The sequence below is a fragment of the Tamandua tetradactyla genome, chromosome 1 (assembly GCF_023851605.1).
Source record: "Tamandua tetradactyla isolate mTamTet1 chromosome 1, mTamTet1.pri, whole genome shotgun sequence".
Lineage (NCBI taxonomy): Eukaryota > Metazoa > Chordata > Mammalia > Pilosa > Myrmecophagidae > Tamandua > Tamandua tetradactyla.
Window position 1 is genome coordinate 145,481,294 of NC_135327.1, and position 24,221 is coordinate 145,505,514.

At 38.8% G+C, this 24,221-nt stretch overlaps 1 pseudogene; it reads left to right on the top strand.

Annotated features, from left to right (window-relative positions):
* Positions 1 to 13,824, top strand: part of LOC143679248 (sorting nexin-18 pseudogene) — a 104,840-nt pseudogene extending 91,016 nt beyond the window's left edge.
* Positions 13,825 to 24,221: the final 10,397 nt, after the last annotated feature.

A 24,221-nucleotide genomic window follows, 5' to 3' on the forward strand; every position in this document is an offset into this window, starting at 1 on the left:
TCAAGGAGAATTCAGAAGAGACAATCCCCCTTTCTGTTTCACACAGACAGCCTCTCTTGAGAGTTCATTGAGGACTTTCATTGAAGCTGCCAGCTCATGGCCTGCCCTACAAATTTTGGACCCTTACATCTTCATAGTTGCCTGAGACGTTTTTATAATAAATCTCATCTTTACAGACATCTGCTGTTGTTTCTGTTTCTCTAGAGAACCCTAACTAATATCGCTTGGTACCAGGAGTAGTTCTTGAGAAATGGAGTCCTAAAAATGGGTTTTTACCTGATTAGACACAGAGACACTAAAGACTCTATTTCCCATAATCAGGATGGCACTGACAGCCCAAGGGTGAGTAGACAAAAGAGAAACTCAAAATATCACCATTAGATTCTGTAAATCGTACACTTATATGAGGCAAGGCTCTGGGTGAGAGTGTTTTTGACACCTTTACAGAGTTTTGTGGAATTAAGAGGTATAATGATGTTGGCTGGATGTTGTTAGATACACTGGATATAGTGATGAGGGAAAGGAATGAACTGAAGGCTTCAAATTCGCAGTTTAAGCAACATACGAAAGATGTAAACATTTCTATGAGTGCCCTGAAAGAAAATCTTATTTCCTTAGCTAAGATTTGAGATCTCTGAAAGTCAGACCCAGAGTCTCATTGTTAGAGCAGGAGCTTTACAACTAAACTGAAATCTCAACCTTGCAGGGTGTCTGCTGTTAAAGTGGGGTTATTAATTGGAAAGGAGTGGGATCCTGAAAAATGGGATGGTAACATATGGATTGATAATGATGGCTGTGGAGACACTGAAACCCTAGATTGTGTTGAGTCTTTTTAGAAAAATCTGTAATGGTCTGCCCTGAGGACATAGCCGCCCATCTCCAGCATGCCCAGAGGAAAGAACTTCCGGATCTCCACCTGCCATGAGGAAATGGCTTCCCAACCTCCAGTCAGTCCTGAAGAGTTGGCCATTGTGCCAGTTTGAAAGGATTTATGTACCCTAGAAAAGCCATGTTTTATCCTAATCAATCTTGTGGGAGCAACAGTTTCTTCTAATCCCTATTCAGTACTATAGGCTGGAAACTTGATTAGATTATCTCCACAGAGATGTGACTTGTTCAATTGTGGGTATTAAATTTGATTAGATGGAGGCGTGTCTCCACCCATTCTATTTGGATCTTGATTAGTTTACTAGAATCCTATAAAAGAGGAGACATTTTGGAGAAGGTTTCTTTTTGAGAATGAGGAAAGAGCCACCGAACCATGACAGAATGATGAGAGAACCGCATAACCCACCAGCCAGTGACCTTTGGAGATGAAGAAGGAGAAAGCCACTGGGGAGCTTCATGAAGCAAAAGGCATGGAGAGGAAGCTCATAGACATTGCCCTGTTCACCATGTGCCCTTCCAGTTGAGAGAGAAACCCTGAACTTCATTGGCCTTCTTGAACCAAGGTATCTTTCCCTGGATGCCTTAGTTTGGACATCTCTATAGACTTGCTTTTGGACATTTCCATGGCTTTAGAACTGTAAATTAGCAACTTATTAAATTCCCCTTTTTAAAGGTTATTCAATTTCTGGCATATTGCATTTAGGAAGCTAGCAAACTAGAACAGCCATCCAACCTCCACTTGGAGAGATTATCCTTTCAGGGCCTGCAAGGCACATAACTACCTACCATGGGGAAACAGTCCTTGCTCCTCTGCCTGGAATGATCAATCCTTTTTCACCAGATAAAATTGCAAACAAACACCCTGAGGTAATTGGCTTGGAAGACACTTCTAATTCTTTTCATGACCCACCACTACCACCCCTCTTTTCTTCCAGACTTACAACTAGACTAAAGTCCCAATAGGCCCCAAAAGGTGAGTTACAAAGTGTCACACATGAGGAGGTCCACTATACTCCAAAAGAAATATATGAGTTTTCCAATTTATATAGACGGAAATCAGGGGAATATGTGTGGGAATGGATTTTTAGGTGTGGGATAATGGCGGGAGAAATATAAAGCTGGATCAGGTTGAATTTATTGATATGTGCCTACTAAGCAGAGATTCTGCATTCAGTATTATAGCTCAAGGGGTTAGAAAGGGCATAATCAAGTGGATAAGATGACCTGTTCTGTGGATACCAGTCAACCTCTTTCCCTAGCAACTCCTGTCATTGCCCAATGGGCTCATGAACAAAGTGGGCATGGTGGTAGGGATGTAGGTTGTGCATGGACTCAGCAAGATGGACTTCTACTCACCAAGGCTGACATGGCTACGGCCACTGCTGAGTGCCCAATATGCCAGTAGCCATGGACCATATTCACCCCCCAATATGGCACCATTCCCTAATCAGCTGGCTACATAGTGACAGGTTAATTACACTGGACTACTTCCATCATGGAAGGGGCAGCAATTTGTTCTAACTGGAATAGACACATACTGTGCATATGGGTTTGCTTTCCCTGCATGCAATGCTTCTGCCAAAACTACCAGCTGTGGACTTACGGAATGCCTTATCCACCACCACAATATTCCACACAGCATTGCTTCTGATCAAGGAGTCCACTTCACAGCAAATGTAGTGTGTGAATGGGCACATACTCATGGAATTCTCTGGTCACAATGTTCCCCATCATCCGGAGGCAGCTGGGTTGATAGAATGGTGTAATGGGCTTTTGAAAACTCAATTATAATGCCAACTAAGTGGCAATAGCTTGCAGGGCTGGGGCGATTTTCTCCAGGAGGCTGTGGATGCTCTGAATCAGCATCCAATCTATGGTGCTATTTTTCCCATAGGCAGGATTCACAGGTCCAGGAATCCAGGGGTGGAAAGGGGAGTGGCACCATTCACTATTACCCATACTGACCCACTAGGAAAATTTTTGCTTCCTGTCCCTGCAACCTTGAGCTCTGCTGGTCTATAGGTTTTGGTTCCAGAAGGGGGAGTGCTTCCACCAGGAAAAAACAACGATTTCATTGAACTGGAATCTAAGACTGCCACCTGGTCACTTTGGGCTACTTATGCCTCTGGATCAAAAACCAAGAAGGAGATTACAGTACTGGCTGGAGTGATTGACCCTGACTATTGGGGAAAATAGGGCTGTAATTACACAATGAAGGTAAATTGGGATATTAACAATGTACAGAAATGGAGATCAAGATAAGAACATGATAGAAAAAGCATCCCTTGTGCTCCTCCCAGTCATGACCTCCCATTCAAAGATGGTTATTGAATTTTGGGGAATTATTATTTATAAACACTGGACTATGGTTTGAAGGAGAATGAAGAAAGGGAGTTAAGCACTCCTCTGGAGCAACTCATTGATCATATGGCCAGTATGGTAGAAGCAGGTGGTAGCAATGATGAGGGCTATGAAGCCACAGATGAAAGCATGGACAATGAAGATGATGAAATAAGAAAAGTCTCAGCTATTAAGTCATACAGAGATGTCATGAAAGCTTGGGTCATCCCACCAGGCTAAGAACCATGGCCAGCTGAGGTGCTTGCTGAGGATAAAAGGAACATGGAATAGGTAGTGGAAGAAGGATAAATATGAACTATGACCATGTGATCAGTTACAAAAATGAGGACTGTAATGGTATGGATATTTCTTCCTTGCTTTGTAATTAGTATCTATGTATTTACACCTTAAGCAAAATCTTTGTTTTCCTCTCTATTTTATCCTGTTTATCATATGACATAGCTGTTTTGTTCATATTATGGTATTTAAGTTGTAGGATAACAAGTTTAAGAGTGAATATTATCCAAGGACTGCACCCTATTCTGGAGAGATTTAATGTGTTTCCAATTGTACCCTGGACAGTCGAGTATTGTTAAGCAAGGAAAAATGTGTTTGTTATTGTTTCCTATTTAGAGATTAAGCATGGTTTAAGCTGATGTGTATAGCTGTGAAGTTGACAAGGGGTGGACTGTGATGGCCAGGTTCATGTGTCAACTTGGCCGGGTAATAGTGCCTACTTTGGCTGGCCAAGCAAGCACTGGCCTATCTGTTGCTGTGAGGACATTTCATGTACTTAAATCACGAGCTCGTTTGCTGTATCCACAGCTGATACATCTGCAGTCAGCTAAGGGGAGTATCTTCTGCAATCTAATCACTGGAAGGCTTTTAAGGAGGATTCAGAAGAGACCATCCCTCTCTCTGCTTCAGAAAACCAGCTTCTCCTGAGAGTCTGTTGAGGACCTTCATTGGCACTGCCAGGTCATGGCCTGCCCTACAAATTTTGGGCTCTTATATCCCCATAGTTGTGTGAGACACTTTTATAAATCTCATATTTACAGATATCTGCTGTTGGTTCTGTTTCTCTAGAGAATCCTAACTAATACACACCTATTGTATTTATTGGAAATTAGCAATCTCATAGGTAATGTTTGTCAGAGCAGAATGAGAGGCCAGTTCCTGCAGGTACCTTGATAATCTGACATCACTGTTTTCCCAGCAGCAATTGCCTTGACAGATGTTGCCAACCTCTTTAAAAAATAAAGAAACTAAAAATTAATTTTAATTCTCTCTTTAACATGTGTCATATGAAATTTATAAGAAAAATATCCAAGAAAAAAATTGTTGGGAGGTACAACTCCCAAAAGGCTGGAGATTGATATTTATCTAAGGCCGTCAGTCACTCAACACCACATTCTCAAACATCTAATCAGGTAGTTCTGATCACTATCTGTGCAGTTCTGTGCAAATTCATTATTAATTAATAAATAAGAACCATGTTTAAACATAACTTTTACTAAGTCAATAATGACATTTGGTGCTGGCACAGCATCGTATAATAAAGGTGCTCTGTACTGGAAATGAAGGGTCAAATTCAAGACAGGCTCTGCCATAAGGAGTCATGTGACCTTGAGTAAGTCAAATAACCACCCACTTAACACCTCAATTTCCTGGTTTCTAAAATTTATAAAGGGATTTAACCACCCTGATCTCTAAAGTTTCTTCCAACTTGTAACATCTCTAAGTCATTGCTTCTCAGGTATTTTAGTTTACTTACTATAATAATTTCCTCTTTCATAGCTCATGACATTGTTTAGTTTATAATTCTATTGGTCTTTAATATTTTATAGTTATGTCACATCAACAGGAACCTCACATGCATATTTCACCTGATTTTAACAATATTTTTAATTTATCAAATTTACCCCAGCAGTTATTTTTTTTTCAGCACAGTCTAGAATTAAAAAAACAAAAACACGAACATAACTTTATAATTTTTCAACTATATTCCTGCATTTTGGTAAGCAATAAGCTCCCTCTCCTCCCTTGTCAAATTAAACAATATTAAAATTAAAATTAAACAATATTAAAATACACTTATCACACACGGGGACTTAATGCCAATTTTTTTTGGCACTGGATTAGTTAGGGTTCTCTAGAGAAACAGAATCAACAGGAAACACTCGCAAATATAAAACTTATAAAAGCGTCTCACGTAACCGTGGGAATGCAGAATCCAAAACCTGCAGGACAGGCTGTGAAGCTGATGATTCTGATGGAGGGTCCAGACGAACTCCAAAGGAAACGGCTTGCCAGCCAAAGCAGGAAGAAAGCCTTTCCCTTCTGAATCCTCCTTAAAAGGCTTCCAGTGATAAGATTAAGCATCACTCATTAAAGAAGACACTCCCCTTGGCTGATTACAAATGGAATCAGCTGTGGATGCAGCCACATGATCATGATCTAATTCTATGAAATGGCCTCATTGCAACACACAGGCCAGCACTTGCCCTACCAGACAAACAGGTACCACCACCTGGCCAAGTTGACACATGAAACCAAGCATGACAGGAACCTATAAATAGTCACCACCATTCCAATCTGAGAAACACAGATATTGTGTTACCAGCTCGGAGCTTTTCAAAGATTCCATTTCTTTTAGCCGCTTCACAGTCCCTACCAGTAGACAGGGTAGATTCTAGTGAAGTTAACTCCTGAGTAATGATAATATATGCATAGTCCTGAGTAATGATAATATGCATAGCTGAAACAAAATAACCTAGATGAAAATAAAACCAAAGAGTCACAGTCCAACTACTATTTGGCAAGTCTGTAATTGAATTGAGTATAATAACCTTGAACTTAAATTCTTAGACTTAAAAACAAACTTTCAAATAGGAAAGTGCATTCATCTCACTTATTATACCTAATTCTCCACTTACAAGAATACTCAGATTCTACTATTGAACTAGGAACTCAAAGAAAGACATCTTTCTAAGGAAAACTTCCAGAATGTGCTGACCTAGTGAAGTTAGTTTTTTCCCCACTCTGATTTGTTACCATAAAATAAGATAGAAACTAATAAGTAGAAAATAATAGTTGGAATTTTGATCACCTTCAAATAACTTAAATAGCTAACTCCTGTATAAAATTAAATTGCATATTTTGTATAGGTTTTTTACAGCATTAGTAAAATAGTGTTGTTGTTGTTGTTGTTTTTATGAATTTTACCAGTTATCACTGACAGGACTTCTTTGGAAGGAGTTTGGACAAATAGGGAGCCAAAGGATGTTATTTTGCTGTCATTTTTTAATTCACAATAAGACTCCAGTTAAAAGAACAGTCATATGAGAGCAAACTGGGATCTTTCTGGATTTAAAAACAGAAATTAGTTGTGCTTTCTTCTGCCCTGTCCCATTAGTAGCTACCTAACCTTGCTTTCAGATGTCATACAGGAAATGGATGCCTTTAGGTACAAAACCCTTACTGTGCTGGCTTTCAAAATATCCTTTGATTCTCTACTTATCACACTGTTGCTTTATGGTGTCAAAACACCTCAAAACTTTGACTCACATAGTGTCAAAATACGAAGACACAAAGGAATCAGCTCATGTATCTAGAAAACAAAGTCATTTTATCTTAGTCACTTGCCCAACATTTATGACTTAGAGCAATGAATCACAGGGCAGGGAAATGAATCATGGCCATCCCCAAATCTCTCCTTTTTTCATTCTATTAGCTTTTTCTGAAGAATTTTAAAGATCTGAATTCAAAGTGTGACTATAAATATTGAGATGGACTTTCTCTCTCATATGATGTATAGGAAACGATACAATCAAGTAGTGTCAGAGTAGTTTGAGCTTACAAAAAATACATGTATGAGTATGATTTTTAAATTTCCTTCAGAAAAAAGGCTACAGAAAACTATGTTTGTTAACTTTCTGGCCACAGCACATACTGCATGGATCTGCTGCATTTTTCTTCTTTCCTGCTTTCTCTTCTCCTTTTTTTTCCACTAAATTCTCCCCACCAAACCCCCATCACAAACACTCCATTACTTCCTCCTTCTTCTGCCCTATAAATCTAAAAAGGGATGTTCTGGATCTAAATAATAACTTGGAAAGGGCCCAGAATTCAAAGTTAGGGGGAGCAGGAAAGCCAGACATGGAGAACCTGCAAGCATACAGAGTGGGTGATACAAATACACTCATGTATTCCAAGTGGGAAAGGTAACTAGCTAAAAGTGTAAATGGAAATGCTAAAAACAAAATCTCTATAAACCAGCCAGTTCTGTAAGAGGATTATCTTCTTCTCAATAATTTGCTTGGTCCATATTTTTTCTTGCTGCTCTTAGCACTGTTCATTATTTTATCTTTTTCATTGTTTTCCTGAGCTTTGGGCAAACCTCATCACTTAACACATCCAATAAACTGAAATAAGTTCAATTTGTCATCTTCCTGTGTGCTAAGAATAATAAAGATAAGAATTTCCCCAGCACTAGAAACAATCTTTTAAAAGTCACACATTTACTCAGTAGACTGAAAACCAAAACAACCTTCAGGAAATTCGGTTGAACAATCAGAAAGTCAGACGGCATGATATAATTGCACAATTTAGGGCCTCACTCCTCTTTACTGTACTTTATGCATTTTACATGTTACCTGTTATCAATGTAAGCTTTTACAGACACTTTAAATAATTTGCATTCACGTAAATTGTGACTTATCAATACAAAAACCAGTAAATACTTTTTTTTATTAGTCCACTCTTTCCAGGATGTGCTCCTATTACAAGTTAATGAAATAAGCAGTTTTTACTTCTCTCTACTTAAAGTATGACTTACTATTCTGTGTGAAAGTGGTCATTTACCAGGCCAGGAGGGATACCAGAAGGTCCTAAGTAGAATCTGTTGCTACAGTAACTTCAGTTTACAGCTACACTGTATTTTCATCAAGGGAAAAGGGAACATGCATTTTAAAGGAATTTTTAAAAACACATTTTCCACAATAAGGGATAAATTGACAGACCCTGGGAGCCTAGTTTAAGGACTGTCTTAGGCTCCAAGTTGTTAAAACAAATACCACATAATGGGTTGGCTTAAACGATGGAAATCTATTGGTTCACAGTTTGAAGGCTAGCAGAAGTCCAAAATCAAGTTGTCAGCAAAGTGATGCTTTCTGCCCAAAGACTGCTGCATTCTGAGCTGGCTGCCAGTGATCCTTGGGATTCCTTTTCTGTTACATGGTGCCTTTCTCTCCTTAGTTCTGATGATTTCCAGCTTCTTCTCTTTGTGGCTTTCCCCTCATAAAGTTTTCAGTAATCAAATTAAGGCCCACTCTCATTTAGTGGGGCAACACTTTAACTAAAAATAACATCTTCAACAAGTCCTGCTTACAATGCATTCAAACCACAGGAATAGATTATGATTAAGAACAAGTTTTTCTGGGGCACCACAGCAGGTGCCATACGAAAAGGTGAAAATAATCAGGTTTTCCCACCAAGCTGCTTTTCAGATGAATGTAGTACTCTCATTTTCTCTCTTTAACAAAGTTCTGGGAGTGGGGATTTCTATTATTCAGTATTTATAAAAGCAAAAAAAAGGATTAATTATTAATTGAATTGTGCTCACAATAAGACATCCTCAATTCACTTAACAATTAAATTATACAATGACTTTTGTACCACACGTTTTGCATGGTGTCCAGATAAAACATCAGGGTGATTCCAGTGCCAACTAACAATATTTCTTCACAACATTAGTAGTCAACAGTGTCCTGTTCCTTTTGCAGATCTATTTTCTTCTGTTTCCTGGTTCTGGGTAATCCTCCATTCACCCCTTTACCAAATACTGAGCACCTACCAGGTGTCAAATACTGTTCTAGGCCTAGGGAAAGAAACATAAAATACCAATAAAAATGCATTCTTAAGAGTGCTTACATTCATCAGTCAACCAAGATAGCAGCAAAGGAAACTCCAGGGTTCTGTTCCCCTACAGAATCTTTCAACATCAAGCAAAGTCTGTCAGAGCCATCTTCCTCAAAATTCTGGAAAACAGTTAAAGGATTGCACTGACTGTGTTTTAAACTTCAACTTCTATATGAGACAAAAGGAAGAGTTGTTCATTGTGTGCAAAATTTATATTTTCTGTAGCACACTATCCAATTTAGCTTTTGGTCAGCTTCTTCAAACACCATAATTTTGTGGAACCTTGAATAGGGAGTGAGATCTTGTTGGTTTGTATGGCTTAATGTGATGCCCAATACATCTCAGAGTAATCTGGGCAGAAAATAAAAATATTTGCAAAATACCTTTGAAAGACTGGGGAAAAATGTAGAAACAATAAAATTCCTCACCTGGGGAATTCCTGATATCCTCTCAAGCATTGGGGAGTACCAATTTAATAGGCCAAGCCCTCGATATTTGAGGTTGCCATTATGAAACTTATTCCTACAAAGGAGAAACTATCCTAGTTATAATTATGCCTAAGAGTCACCCCCAGAGGATCTTTTTTGTTGATCAGATGTGGCCTCTTTCTCTAAGTCAACTCCACAGGTAAACACACTACCCTCCCGCCCCCACCCCCGACATGGGACATGACTCCCAGAGGTGTAAATTTCCCTGGTAATGTGGGACATGACTCCCAGGGATGAACCTGACTCTGGCATCCTGGGATTGAGAAAGCCTTCTTGACCAAAAAGGGGAAGAGAATTGCAACAAAATAAAGTTTCAGTGGCTGAGAGATTTCAAATAGAGTGGAGAGGTCATTCTGGAAGTTATTTTTATGTATTATATAAATATCCCTTTTTAGTTTTTAGTAGATTAAAATAGCTAGAAGGAAATACCTGGAACTGCTGAGCTGTGTCCCAGGAGCCTTGATTCTTGAAGATGCACGTGTACCTATATAGCTTTTACAGTGTGGCCAGACCATGTGATCATGAAAGCCTTGTGACTGACACTCCTTTTATTCAATATATGGACAGATGAGTAAGAAAATAAAAAACAAAAATAAATAAATAATGGGGGGGATTAGGGGTGTGGGATGTTCTGTGTGTTCTTTTTCATTTTTATTGTTATTCTTATTTTTATTTGTTTAGAGTAATGAAAATGTTTAAAAAAATTCATTGTGGTAATGAATGCACCACTATATAATGATACAGTGAGTCACTAATTTTACACTTTTGATGATTATATGGTATGTGAATTTATCTTAATAAAATTGCATTTAAAAAAAAAAAACAGGAAAACTCATGGTTCCCTTACCAGTCCCTCCCTCCCTCTCTCCTCAGCATGGTATAAATCCACCCTGTGACCCCACTGTGGATCACTGGCCCTGTTCCAAAGGGAGAAAAATAACCTCTATGTGCATACTGGAATGCCTGTACTTGGAGCCAGTCTGGTAGCAGCATGAAAGACTGAATCTGGAAACTCCTCTCTGATTCACTCTCCTAGAACTTGCCCTACAGACAGAAGCAGCTTGCACAGAGCTAAAACAGTGTAAGAAACAATTAGGTAAAAGCAGCTTGGGACAAAGATTTGCTCGAGTGATAAAATAGAGCACTGAGGAAGGAGAGAAACCTGTTTCATAAGGAAGAAATTTGTAAATAAGGAAATTCCTAAAACCATGAACAAGCAAAGCCCAGGAAAAGACTCAGGCTCAGGAAGACAGAGAAGACACTGCACTTTACACTCAACTCAGACTGATCTTCTCTATAGGAGTGCTGAACTTCAAGGGAAACCACCAGCCAGAGTAGAACTAATTTGCAAAGACAGTGAAGGGCATTTTTTGCATTGGTTTATTTGTTTTTGTTAGCACCTGAAACTCAAGGAAATCTCTGTCATTTCACTAGTTAACACAAACTTAAGGAACAGACAGCTGAGGGACCAAACCCCAAAGTTAACACTTTAAGATATTAAAAGATATAGTGTGCAGCAACAGGATATGATAGCCCATTCAAAAGAACAAGATGTAAACCCAGAAACCATAAGGATGAGAAAGAGACTTTGGATATGCAAGACAACATCTTTAAAAACTGACCTTAAAGATGCTCAAGGAGATAAAGGAAACATGGAGAAAGAACTAAAGGTATCAGGAAAACCATGAATGAAACAATATGAGCATCTCTTAATAAAGAAATATAAATTGTATAAAGGAACCAAATAGAAATTTGGATTAGAAGCCACAATAACCAAATGAAAGATTCTCTAGATTGGAAGTGGCAAAGGGAAAAATCAGTGAACTTGAAGACAAGACAATTGAAATGATTTATAGTGAGGAACAGGAAAGAACAAATACTTTTAAAAAGTGAATAGAGCCCAAGAGGCCTAGGAATACCATCACATACAGCAATACAATTTATGGAAAGCTCAGAAGAAGAGAGAAAGGAGTAGAAGGAATATTCAAAGAAATAATGGTAGAAATCTTCCCAAATTTAATAAAAGACATGATATGTACATTTGAGAATTCCAACAAATCCTAAACAGGATAAATTCAGAGAGAACCATGCTCAAACATAGTGGTCAGACTGTTAATTGCCAAGGCAAAGGTGAGAGTTCTGAAAACTGTAGGAGAAGCAATGTGTTATGTGTAAGGGAGCCCCAATAAGATTAAGTGCTAATTTCTCATCAGAAATCATGGAGGAAAGAAAGCAGTGTGTTCAAATATGTAAAGTACTGAAAGAAAACAACTGCCAACCAAGAATTTTATATTTGGTAAAGCTGTCTTTCCAAAGCGAGAGCCCAGCATGGTACTCTGGGGCACTATGTTGCACGTTGCTTTCCAGGGTCCCAGCACTCCTGTGCCCCTTAGCTTGGAGCAGTGGGTGTCAGGAGCACTGCAGTGGAACCAGGGCCCTCCATGCCCAGACTGTGTACAACTTCAGGGCTAAGAACCCAAGCGAGGTCTCCCTGTGGGAGTTTGAGGTACTGAGCCTGTGCAGGGAGCAGAATGTCAAGGGTTGGCTCGAGGGGGACAACAGCCATGGTGACCACAGCCTTTTCCCAGCCTCGTACATGCAGGTGATCTGCACCGAGAGCTGTGTATCACTGTGGCCCTGGCACTCTGGCCTGCTAGCCAGTGTGCTACCTGGCAGCTTCAAGCCCCTGCCCATCATGCCAACAGCCTCCAAGTAGCTACTGGAAGCCTTCCAGCTATTGCTGTAGCCACAGCAGGTGCCACTGCCTAGCGTTTTCCAGCCTCTGGGTGCAGGCTTCTGACAGGGCAGGGGTAGCTTTGCAGCCATTGCCTCAGGAGCTCTACAGCAGCAGTGAGCAGAGCAGTGATGACTGGGACGATGAGTGGGTTGACAGCTCCACGGTGGTGGACGAGCTGGGCATGCCCGGCAGTGGCATGTACCTGACCTTGAAGACTCATCGTCAAGGGGCTGCGTAGGAGGCCACTTCCACCTTTCAACATGTCTGACCTGTAGCTGAGCTTCCGTGGCCTCCTCAGCACCCACAGCACCACCCACTGGAGGCCAACAGCTTGGCTACCATGAGCTGCAACTCAATGACCTTTCCACCTTCTTCAAGTTGGTCGACTGGGAGGTGTTCAAGCTTGGTGAGTGGTCAAGCCTCCTGAAGAATAGGTCCAAGCTGTACATGGGGCTGGGGCCCTACAGCTCCAAGTGATAGGAGAACCCTTATCCCTTCCAGTGCACCATCGAAACCCCACCAAGCAAACCAAGTTCAAAGGTATGAAGAACTACATCTCCTACAAGCTGGTGCCAACACCCAGATCAGTGCAAATGCACTGTCACTACAAGCACTTTGACTGGATGTACACATACCTGGCCAAGAAGTTCCCTGCACTTTGGTGCCCCAGTGACCAAGAAGCAGGCCACAGACCACCTCAAAGAGGGCTTCATCTCCAAGCACAAGTAGGGTACAGCATTTCCTGCTGTGCCCCAGCAGCACTGAGTAGAATAAGGGGAAATAGAAAAACAAGAAGACTGAGAAGGATGAGACAGTGGGTGCCAACTTCTTCCTGAATGGGAGTACCCCCACCACCCACCCTTTGGCCATGGACTTGCAAAAGGTGGAGATTAAGATCTATGGCTTCAAGTGTTTCACCAAGATGATGGAGGACAGCACACTGCAGCTCAATCACGCTAACAAGAGTTTGGGAACAAGCAGGTGATGGGCATCAAAGAGATGTCTGAGAAGGTAGCTAATCTTCCCACTGCTTCAGCTAGGCCTTTGAGCTGGACTAGTAGGCCACTGCCTTCACTGCAGATGCCTATGGCACCATGGGTGAGCCTTTCCTTGAATAACCCAGGCAGGAACTGAACCCAGTCATGGACCCATTCTGCTATCTCAGGGGCACCTGGCCATCTTCTCAGACTTCATCCACATGCAAAAAGGGGATACTTTACCAAAGTAAAGGAGAGTAGGTGATACGTGGAAGAAGGTAAAATGAAAGTTCAAAAGGCTAATGGCATTCAAGGTCACTTTCACACTATCTCTTTTGACACTTTGGCTGAAATTCCATCAAATTTGAGTAAAAGACTAAATCACAGATGCCAGTACTTCTTACAACAAATAATATTTTTCCAAAAAGTAATCCAAAAATTGGAAGAAGCTCTTCACAAATATGAAAGTATTTAATAACTGGACACTGAATTATGCACTTTTTTCAGTTCAAGGATAATTTATACAGTAGAATAAAAACTATCAAAGACCTATTGTCAACTATCAATGTACCAAGATGGTTTTGTTTCCAAATGATACCCAGCTGAATATATAAATATAAAGGAAAGAATTGGTTACTATGATTATGTAATAGAAACAGTACCACACATTGTAACTAAATTATACTATGTATGCCTACACTATCACTGTAACTTTTCAAATTTTTATTACATTATTTGCCTTACTGCTTTTTCAAGTGTAGGAATTTTAGTGCATACTTTATAGATCTCAAAACCCATGAAGGATCTCAGAGAAGCTTGCTGGATAAAAGCTTACTGTGGATGCCTTTTTACTCTCATGGATTGGGATTACCTAAATTCAACCTATTCTCTATTTGCAATGCAAACTCCAACTACAGCAACTATGGCTACCTTCTGCCTTTAGACACTTCATTTTTGTTTCTTTACCCTCCTTTTACTTTTTTTAAGTAAGCCACAACTTTTATGATTGACAGAGTGAAAGGCCAGTGCATATAATGACAAACTGATAGCAACTTCATATTTGCTGAGGTTAGGGGGTTGGAATCATGTGTTATTAGTTTTCACAGCAAGTATTATCTCCTAATAATCAGTAGTTACTTTAAATATAAATGGATTAAGCTTTCTAGGCAAAAGGCAGATATTGGCTAAATGGATAAAAACAGCATGACCCAACTATTTATAAGAGACTCATCTTAAATTTACACAAGTAGGCTGAAAGTGAAAAGATGGAAAAAATACACCATGCAAATAGTAACCAAGTGAGAGCTTGGGTAGCTATACTAACATCAGATAAAAGAGACATAAAATAAAAAACTGTCAGAAGGGACAAAAAAGGTCGCTATATAGCGATAAAGGGGTCAATTCAACAAGAAAACATGACAATTATACATACCTAATGATAGAGCCCCAAATTTATGAAGCAAATATTGACAGATTTGAAGGGAAATATATACAGGTCTATCTTAATAGTAGAAGAATTCAATATGTCACTTTCAGTAATGGGTAGAATATCTAGATAGAAAATGAATACAGAAACAGAATATTTGAATGAAACATACTATAAACCAACTAAACCTAATAGACATATATGGAATATTTTACAAAACAGCAACAGAATAAACAATCTTCTCATTCTCTAGGACAGATCATATGTCACAAAACAAGTCACAATAAATTAGAAAATATATTTTTTTCTAACTACAATTAAATGAAGCTAGAAATCAAGATGACAGGAGAAAGAACTGGAAAATTTATAAATATCTGGGAGTTAAACAATGCACTCTCAAACAACCAATGGATTAAAGAAGAAATCACAAGAGAAATTAGGAAATATCTTGAGGTGAATGGAAATGAAAATACAATATACCAAAACATATGGGTTATAGCAAAGGCAGTTTCCAGGTTGGAAAATGTTGTGTACCCTAGAAAATCCTGTGCTTTAATACTGATTCAATATTCTAGAATAGAAACCCTTTTGATGAGATTACCTCCATGAAGATGTGGCACATCCAGTTATGGGTGTGGCCTTGTGGTTAGATGGAGATGTGACTTTGCCCATCCAGGGTGGGTCTTGATTAGATTACTGATATCCTTTAAAAGGAGAAACTTTTAGAGAAATCTCAGAGCCGATGCAGATGCTTGGAGTGCCAACAGAGAAAGCAGATGCCTAAATATGAGCGGAGCCCAGCAGATAAAATGGTATTGTAGCCATGTGCCCTCCTGTGAGGTGCTAAGCAAGCCAGAACCCACAGCTATGTCCCAGAGGAGCTAAGAGAAGGCCCACAGACACTTGAGAGAAAATCACAGGAAACAGAGGCGGAGAGCAATATAGCCCAGCAGCAAGGGACCAGCAGAAGCCAGCCATGTGCCTTTCCAGATGACAGAGATGTTCCAGATGGCATCAGTCTTTCTTAAGTAAAGGTAACCTCTTGTTGGTGCCTTAGTGTGGACATTATCAGGGCCTCAGAACTGTAAACTTGTAACTTATTAAGTTCCCTTTTTACAAGCCATTCCATTTCTGGTTATTGCTTTCTGGCAGCATTAGAAAACTAATAATCCCAGTTATGGATGGGTAGTTCCACATAAGAAAATAAATTAATACAATACATTACAGAAAGGACAAGAACAAAGGAAAAACAATCACATTATCATCTCAATTGATGCGGAAAAGGCATTTGACAATATCTGGCACTCCTTCTTGATAAAAACACTTAGAAAACTAGGAATAGAAGGAAACTTACTAACATGATGAAAGATATATATGAAATACTCACTGATGGCATCATACTCAAGGGTGAAGGACTGAAAACTTTCTGTCTAAGATCAAGAATAAGACAAGGATGCCCACCATCACCACTGTTATCCAATATTGTACTGGCAGTTCTAGCCAGAGCAATTAGGCAAGAAAAAGAAATAAAATACATCCAAATTTGAAAAGAAGTAAAACTTTCCTATTTGTGGATGACATGATTCTTTATATAGAAAACTCTGAAAAATCCATTACAAAGCTACTGTAGCCCATAAATGAATTCATCAAGCAGCAAGGTACAAGATCAACATGCAAAAAACAGTGTTCATGTAGGGCTTTATCCAAGATTCTACAGAATTTTCATGCACTAAGATTACTTTCCAGAAACCTACAACCTCCAGATGGGTTCTTAGGCCAGAAAAGTCCTGAAATCCAGAGGGGCCAGCCTCTCCAAGAACATCAACTAATTATATCCCCCTACCCCATATTATCAACACCCCTTTCCAAAATAAAGAAGTTAGAATAGGTATAGCCCCAATACCCCTGAAGATTGGGAGAAGGATCAAAGGAGAAGGAGGAGTTATAAAAAAGATGATAGGATATAACATAGCCAAGATGGTGGCTTAGTGAGGTCTGGGATTTAGTTCGTCTTCCAGAGCAGCTAGTAAATAGCCAGGAACAGTACAGAACAACTGCTGGGGCCATGTCAGTGACCAGACACACAGCGTATCCCAATCTGGACAAGCTGGACCAGCTGTGATCCCACCCAGAACTGTGAGTTCCCCAAGCCGTGGCGGCTGATGCCCCTCCCCCACAGGCTGCTTCCCAGAGGGGAAAGGAAAGAGACTTTATTAGCAGCAGGGGCTGAGCACAACCAAGCTCCAATTGTGGAATTAATTAACAAATTCTGACTACTAAAAATAGGACCCCAGCTCAGCTTAACCTCGAGTAAAAGCTGAGGTTGCTGGGTTTTGCTACGATGCAGAGGGGACAGGGCAGACGGAAAAAGGAAAAAAAGAAAGAAAGAAAGAAACAGAGCTTTTTTGAATCAGACAACACAAAATATTTGAAGGGGTCTGGGCCCTGAAGGAAAAGAGGTGGTCTATAGGACCTGGAGATACACAGAGCAATGTACCAACTTAAGCTGTTGATTGGCAAACCTGAGGAATGGGGTCCTGCTCTGAAAAGGATTTTTTTCTTTCCTTTTCTGTGGCTGTGTTTCTGTGGCTTGACTGCTCTTTGGATACAGGTGCAGGGCTTCTAGATTCCAACTGCACCAGGCATGGGCAGAATTAAGCTTGTTTGAGAGTTTGTCTGGAGGCTGCGCTTTCCCCAGGAGAGGGGTGGGGCCTAGCTCAGGAGGAACCCCATCTGAGGGAATTCAGGAATTCAGACCCCAGGATCTGGATAATTGAAGCAATTAAAGCCAGTCTACAACCTCTCCTCTGACTCAACCACACCCCAGCAGGGAGAGCCAGCTGAAGTTAAAGGTACCACATCATGTTATGCTAGTGGGAACTGCAGGCAGACAAGCACCACATACTTGGCAGGATAGGAAAAACACAGAGTACAGACACTTCATAGGAAATTCTTTCAACCTTCTGGGTCTTACCTTCAGGGAAAACTGATGCAGGTGACTCTTTCCTCCTGAGAGGAGGCCAGTTTGGTCTAGGAAAATATGACTGGAGTCTATAATGCCAAAGTAGGCCCTCCTAAGAGGGAAAAAAAAGGCGCCATACAGGCAGGGCAAGAAACAAGAAACAAGAACTGAAATTTTCTGATCTGTTAAACAAAACCTAAACTAGAGGTCTAGAATAAGCTGAACTGAATGTCAAAGAACAGATAGACAACAAAGCCATCAAGCAAGAAAATCCTAGGTGAAAATAGGGAAAACAGTCTCCAGAATAAACTAATTAAGAAAATTAAATGCCTAGACACCAGCAAAAAATAATGAATCATACTAGGAAAATTGAAGATATGGCCCAGTCAAAGGAACAAATCAACAATTCAAATGAGATATAGGAGTTGAAACAATTAATTCAGAATTTTCAAACAGATGTGGAAAACCTCATCAAAAATCAAATCAATGAATTGAGGGAGGATATAAAGAAGGCAAGGAATGAACAAAAATAAGAAATCAAAAGTCTGAAAAAGCAAATCACAGAACTTATGGGAATGAAAGGCACAGTAGAAAAGATGAATAAAAACAATGTAAACCTACAATGTTAGATTTCAAGAGGCAGAAGAAAGGATTAGTGAACTGAAGGATGGGGCATCTGAAATCCAACAAGCAAAAGAAAATATAGGGAAAAGGATGGAAAAATATGAGAAGGGACTCAGGGAATTGAATGACAACATGAAGTGCATGGATATATGTATTGTGGGTGTCCCAGAGGAGAAGAGAAGGGAACAGAGGAGAAAAACTAATGAAGAAAATTATCACTGAAAATTTCCCAACTCTTATGAAAGACTTAAAATTATAGATCCAAGAAGTGCAGCATACCCCAAGCAGAATAGATCCAAATAGACGTACTCCAAGACACTTACTAATCAGAATGTCAGATGTCAAAGAGAAAGAGAGAATCTTGAAAGTAGCAAGAGAAAAACCATCCATCACATACAAGGGAAGCCCAATAAGAGTATGCATAGATTTCTCAGCAGAAACCATGGAGGCAAGAAGATAGTGGGATGATATATTCAAGACATTAAAAGAGACAACTGCCAACCAAGAATTCTATATCCATCAAAATTGTCCTTCAAAAATGAGGGGGAAGTTAAAACATTTTCAGACAAAAAAATCACTGAGAGAATTTGTGACCAAGAGACCATCTCTGCAAGAAATACTAAAGGGAGCACTATAGACAGATAGGAAAAGACAGGAGAGAGAGGTGTGGAGAAGAGTGTAGAAATGAAGACTATCAGTAAAGGTAAAAAGAAGAAAAATTAGATATGACTTACAAAATCCAAAAGGCAAAATAGTAGGAGAAAGTACTGCCCTTACAGTAAAAACACTAAATGTTGATGGATTGATGGATTGAACTCCCCAATCAAAAGACATAGACTGGCAGAATGGATTTAAAAACAGGACCCATCTATATGCTGTCTACAGGAGACACATCTTCGACCCAAGGATAAACATAGGTTGAAAGTGAAAGGTTGGGAAAAGATATTTCATGCAAACAACAATCAGAAGGGAGTAGAAGTAGCTATGCCAATATCCAACAAGTTAGACTTCAAATATAAAACAATTAAAAGAGACAAAGAAGGACACTATGTATTAATAAAAGGACAATTCAACAAGAAGACATAGTATTCATAAATATCTATGCACCAAGCCAGAGTGCTCCAAAACCCATGAGGCAAACACTGAAAAGGGAAGTAGACACATCTACCATAATAGTTGGAGACTTCAATTTCCTGCTGTCATCAATGGATAGAACATCTAGATAAAGGGTCAATAAAGAAACAGAGAATTTGAATAATGCAATAAATGAGTTAGACTTAACAGACATTTATAGAACATTACACCCCATAACAGCAGGATACATCATTCTCAAGGGTAGACCATATACTGGGTCACAAAGTAAGTCTCAATAAATATAAAAAGATTGAAATCATATGAAACACTTTCTCAAATCATAGAGGAATGAAGTTGGAAATCAATAATTTTTTAATAATATGATAAATGAACTAGACTTAAAGGGTATTTACAGAATATTTCACCCACAACAACAGAATACACATTTTGCTTAAGTGTCCATGGATCATTCTCCAGGAAAGGCCATTTGTTGGATCACAAAGCAAGTCTCAATACATTTTTAAAAATTGAAATTATACAAAAGACTCTCTCAGATCATAATGGAATGACATTGGAAATCAACAACAGCCAGAGGGCCAGAAAATTCACAAATATGTGGAGGCTCAACAATACACTCTTAAACAACCAGTGGGTCAAGGAAGAAATTATAAGAGAAATCAGTAAATATCTCAAGCAAATGAAATGAAAACACAACATATCAAAACTTATGGGATGCAGCAAAGGTGGTGCTGAGAGAGAAATGTATTGCCTTTTGTGCCTTTATTTCAAAAAAAGAAGAAAGTGCAAAACTTGAGGAATTAAATGTAAATCTGAAGGAAGTAGAGAAAGAACAGTAAACTAACCCCAAAGGAAACAGAAGGAAAGAAATAATGAAGATTAGAGCAGAAATAAACGAAATTGAGAACATGAAAACAATAGGGAGACTCAACAAAATCAGAAGTTGGTTCTTTGAGAAAATCAATAAAAATCAATGGACCCTTAGCTAGGCTGACAAAAAAAGAGAGAGGATGCTAATCAATAAAATCAGAAAAAGGAGAGGGGGCATAACCACTGACCCCACAGATAATAAGGAACTAATGAGAAGATACTATGAGCAACTATATGCTAATAAAATAGATGGCATAAGTGAAATGGACAACATCTTAGAAAAGCATGACCAACCAACACTGTCTTGAAAATAAATAGACAATTTCAACAAACCAATTACAAGTAAAGAGATTGAATCAGTCAACAACAAGCTCTCCAAAAAGAACAGTCCAGGGCCAGATGGCTTCACATGTGACTTCCACAAGGTATTCAAGAAAGAATTTGTACCAATCCTGCTCAAACTCTTCAAAAAATTTGCAGAAGAGTTTCCCCCCTGCAGAGGGGGGAAAGTTAGTTAACTCATTCTATGAATCCAACATTACCCTAACACCAAACCCAGACAAAGATACTACAGTAAAGAAATTATAGGCCAATCATTTTAATGAATATAGATGCAAAAATCCTCAACAAAATACTTGCATATCAAATCCAGCAGCACATTAAAAGAATTATACACCATGACCAAGAGGGATTTATTCCAGGTATGTAAGGCTGATCCAACACAAGTAAATCAATTAATATAATATACCACAATCAATAAATGAATGTGGAAAAATCACATGATCATTTTAATAGATACAGAAATGGCATTTGACAAAATGCAGCTCCCTTTCCTTGATGAAAACACTTCAAAGGATAGGAATAGAAGGGAACTTCCTCATCATGATAATGGAAATATATGAAAAACCCACAGCTGATATCATACTCAGTGGAAAAGACTGAAAGCTTTCCCTCTGAAATCAGAAACAAGAAAAGGATGCTCACTGTCACCATTGTTATTCATCATTGTACTGGAAATACTAGCCTGAGCAATAACACAAGAAAAAATAAAAAGTTATCCCAATTGGAAAGGATGAAGTAAACTTCTCACTGCAGATGACACGATACTGTACGTCAAAAATGCTGAAAAGTCTACAGAAAAACTACAAGAGCCATTAAATGTGTACAACAAAGTGGCAGGATACAAGATCAATACCCAAAAAATTAGCTGTGTTTCTATACACTGGTAAGGAGAAATCTGAGGAAGAAATCAAGAAAAAATTCCATTTACAATACCAACCAAAGAATTAAATATTTAGGAATAAATTTAACCAAGACCAGAAAAGAAACACAGAAATCTGCATGAAATTGCTAAAAGAAATCAAAGAAGACCTAAATAAATGGAAGGATATACCATGTCCATAGTACTAAATATAGTATCTTGAGGAAGAGGAATGAAGTGGGACTTCTCACATTACCTGACTTTAAAACTTATTACAAAGCTACAGGGTCAAAACACCATGATACTGGAATAAAGTTAGATAAACTGACCAATGGAATCAAACTGAGTGCTCAGAAATAGTGCTCATCTATGGACAACTGGTCTTTGATATGGTGGTCATGCCAACTCAGAGCAGCCTCTTCAATAAATGGTGTTTGGAGAACTGCATATCCATATACAAAAGAATGAAAAAGGGCCCATATCTCACACTGTATACAAAAATTAACTGGAAATGGATCAAAGGCCTAAATATTAGAGCTAAGACCATAAAACTTTATAAGAAAATGTAGGGAAATATCTTAAAGATCTTGTAATAGGTGGTGATTTCCTAGACTTATATCCAGAGTATGAGCAATGAAAAAAGAAATATGTAAATGGGATCTCTTCAAATTAAACACTTTTGTGCATCAAATGACTTTGTCAGGAAAGTAGAAAGGCAGCTTACACAATGGGAGACAATATTTGTAAACTACATATCAGATAAGGGTTTAATGTCCAGAATATATAAAGTGATTCTACAACTCAACAACAAAAAGACAAACAATCCAATTGAGAAATGGGCAAAAGATATGGACAGACCCTCATCAGAAGAGGAAATACAAACTGCTCAAAGACATATGAAAAGATGCTCAACCTCACTGGCTATTAGGGAAATAGAAATCAAAACCACAATGAGATAACATCTCACACCTACTAGAATGGCCATTATAAAACAAACAAACAGCAAATTACAAATGGTGGAGAGGATGGGGAGAAAGAGGCACACTTATCCACTGTTGGTGGAAATGTAGAATGGTGCAACCACCCTGGAAGGCAGTTTGGTGGTTCCTCAGTAAGGTAAGTACAGAATTTCCATATGATCCAGCAATCCCATTATAGGTATATGTTAGGAAGAACTGAAGGCAAGGACACAAGTGGACATTTGCATACCGTTATTTAAAGTGGCATTATTCAGGGTTGTCAAGAGATGGAAACTGCCCAAATGTCCACCAATGGATGTGTGGTCAAACAAACTGTGATATATTCATATGATAGAATATATACATATGATGGAATTTTACACAGCTGTAAGATAAAGTCATGAAGCATGCAACAATGTAGATAATTCTTGAGGACAATATGCTGAGTGAAATTAGCTAGAAATAAAAGTATAAACACTGTATAGTCTCACTAATATGAACTAACATTAATGAGTGAACTTTGAGAGTTAAAGTTGAGAACACAGGTTATCAGGAGATAGAAGGAAGGTAGAGATTGAGCACTTGATGCCCGAGGAGTACAGAATGTTCAACAGGACTGATTGTAACTATCCAGAAGTGGAAAGCGCAACACTCTCTGATGGTAGCACAATATTGTAAGTACACTGAACAAAGCTGAGTGTGAGAATGATTGAGGGAGAAGGGCTGGGGGATTCTATGACATCAGAAGGAAAGATAGAGGAAAAAGACTGGGACAGTATAACTTACCAATGCCTAGAGTGAACAACGATAGTGATTAAATGTACAAAATAAGAATGTTTTTGTATGAGGGAGAACAAATGAATGTCAACATTGCAAGGTGTTGAAAATGGGATGGTATATCAAGGATAAATAACAATCAACACAAACTAGGGCTTGTGGATAGTTAATAGTAACACTGATATAGTTAATAGTAACATTGTAATATACTTTCATTGAATGTAACAAAGGCAATGACGCAAAACTGAATAAGCAGGGGATATGGAAAAGCGGTCTGGGATTCTTTGCAGAAGAAATGGAAATGTCCTCACATAGATTGTTGTGGCTAAGGAATGTCTGTATGATTCCAGATTTGTAACCATTATTTCTAAGTGCTGAGATGCTGAGCTCTTTGTGTATAACCTGGTCGTCCCCTGGAACTTTAGGTATTTGTATGATACCTGAGATTCAGAGCTAGAGATCTGCAGCTAAGAATGTCAGCATTACCCCAAACAGGAACACTTAAAAACATTGAAAAAGTGGTGAGACTTCAATTAGAGATATGAATGAAGCTGAACTGGGTAGGACTAAGGAAATTCAGACTAAAAGGTAAAGGGTGATACTAACTGTATTTCAAAACTTCAACTTCAGTGTAAGACCAAAGGAAGAGACATTTATTTGGTGTGAAATTTATATTTTAAGTAGCACACTATCTAATCTAACTTGTCTGATCAGCTTATTCAAACACCACAATTACATGTTATCTTGAATAGAGAGTTAGATCGTGTTAGTTTGTACAAGTTGGTGTGATGCCCTGATATATCCCAGACTAATCTGGGCAGAATATTAAAAAGTATTTGCAAGTCCTTGAGAGACTTGGGAAAAATATGTGAATATTAAATTTACCCACCTGGGAAGACCTGAAATTTTTGCAAGCATTGAGGACTGCCAATTTGATGGACCAGGCCCTTGATCTTGGGGC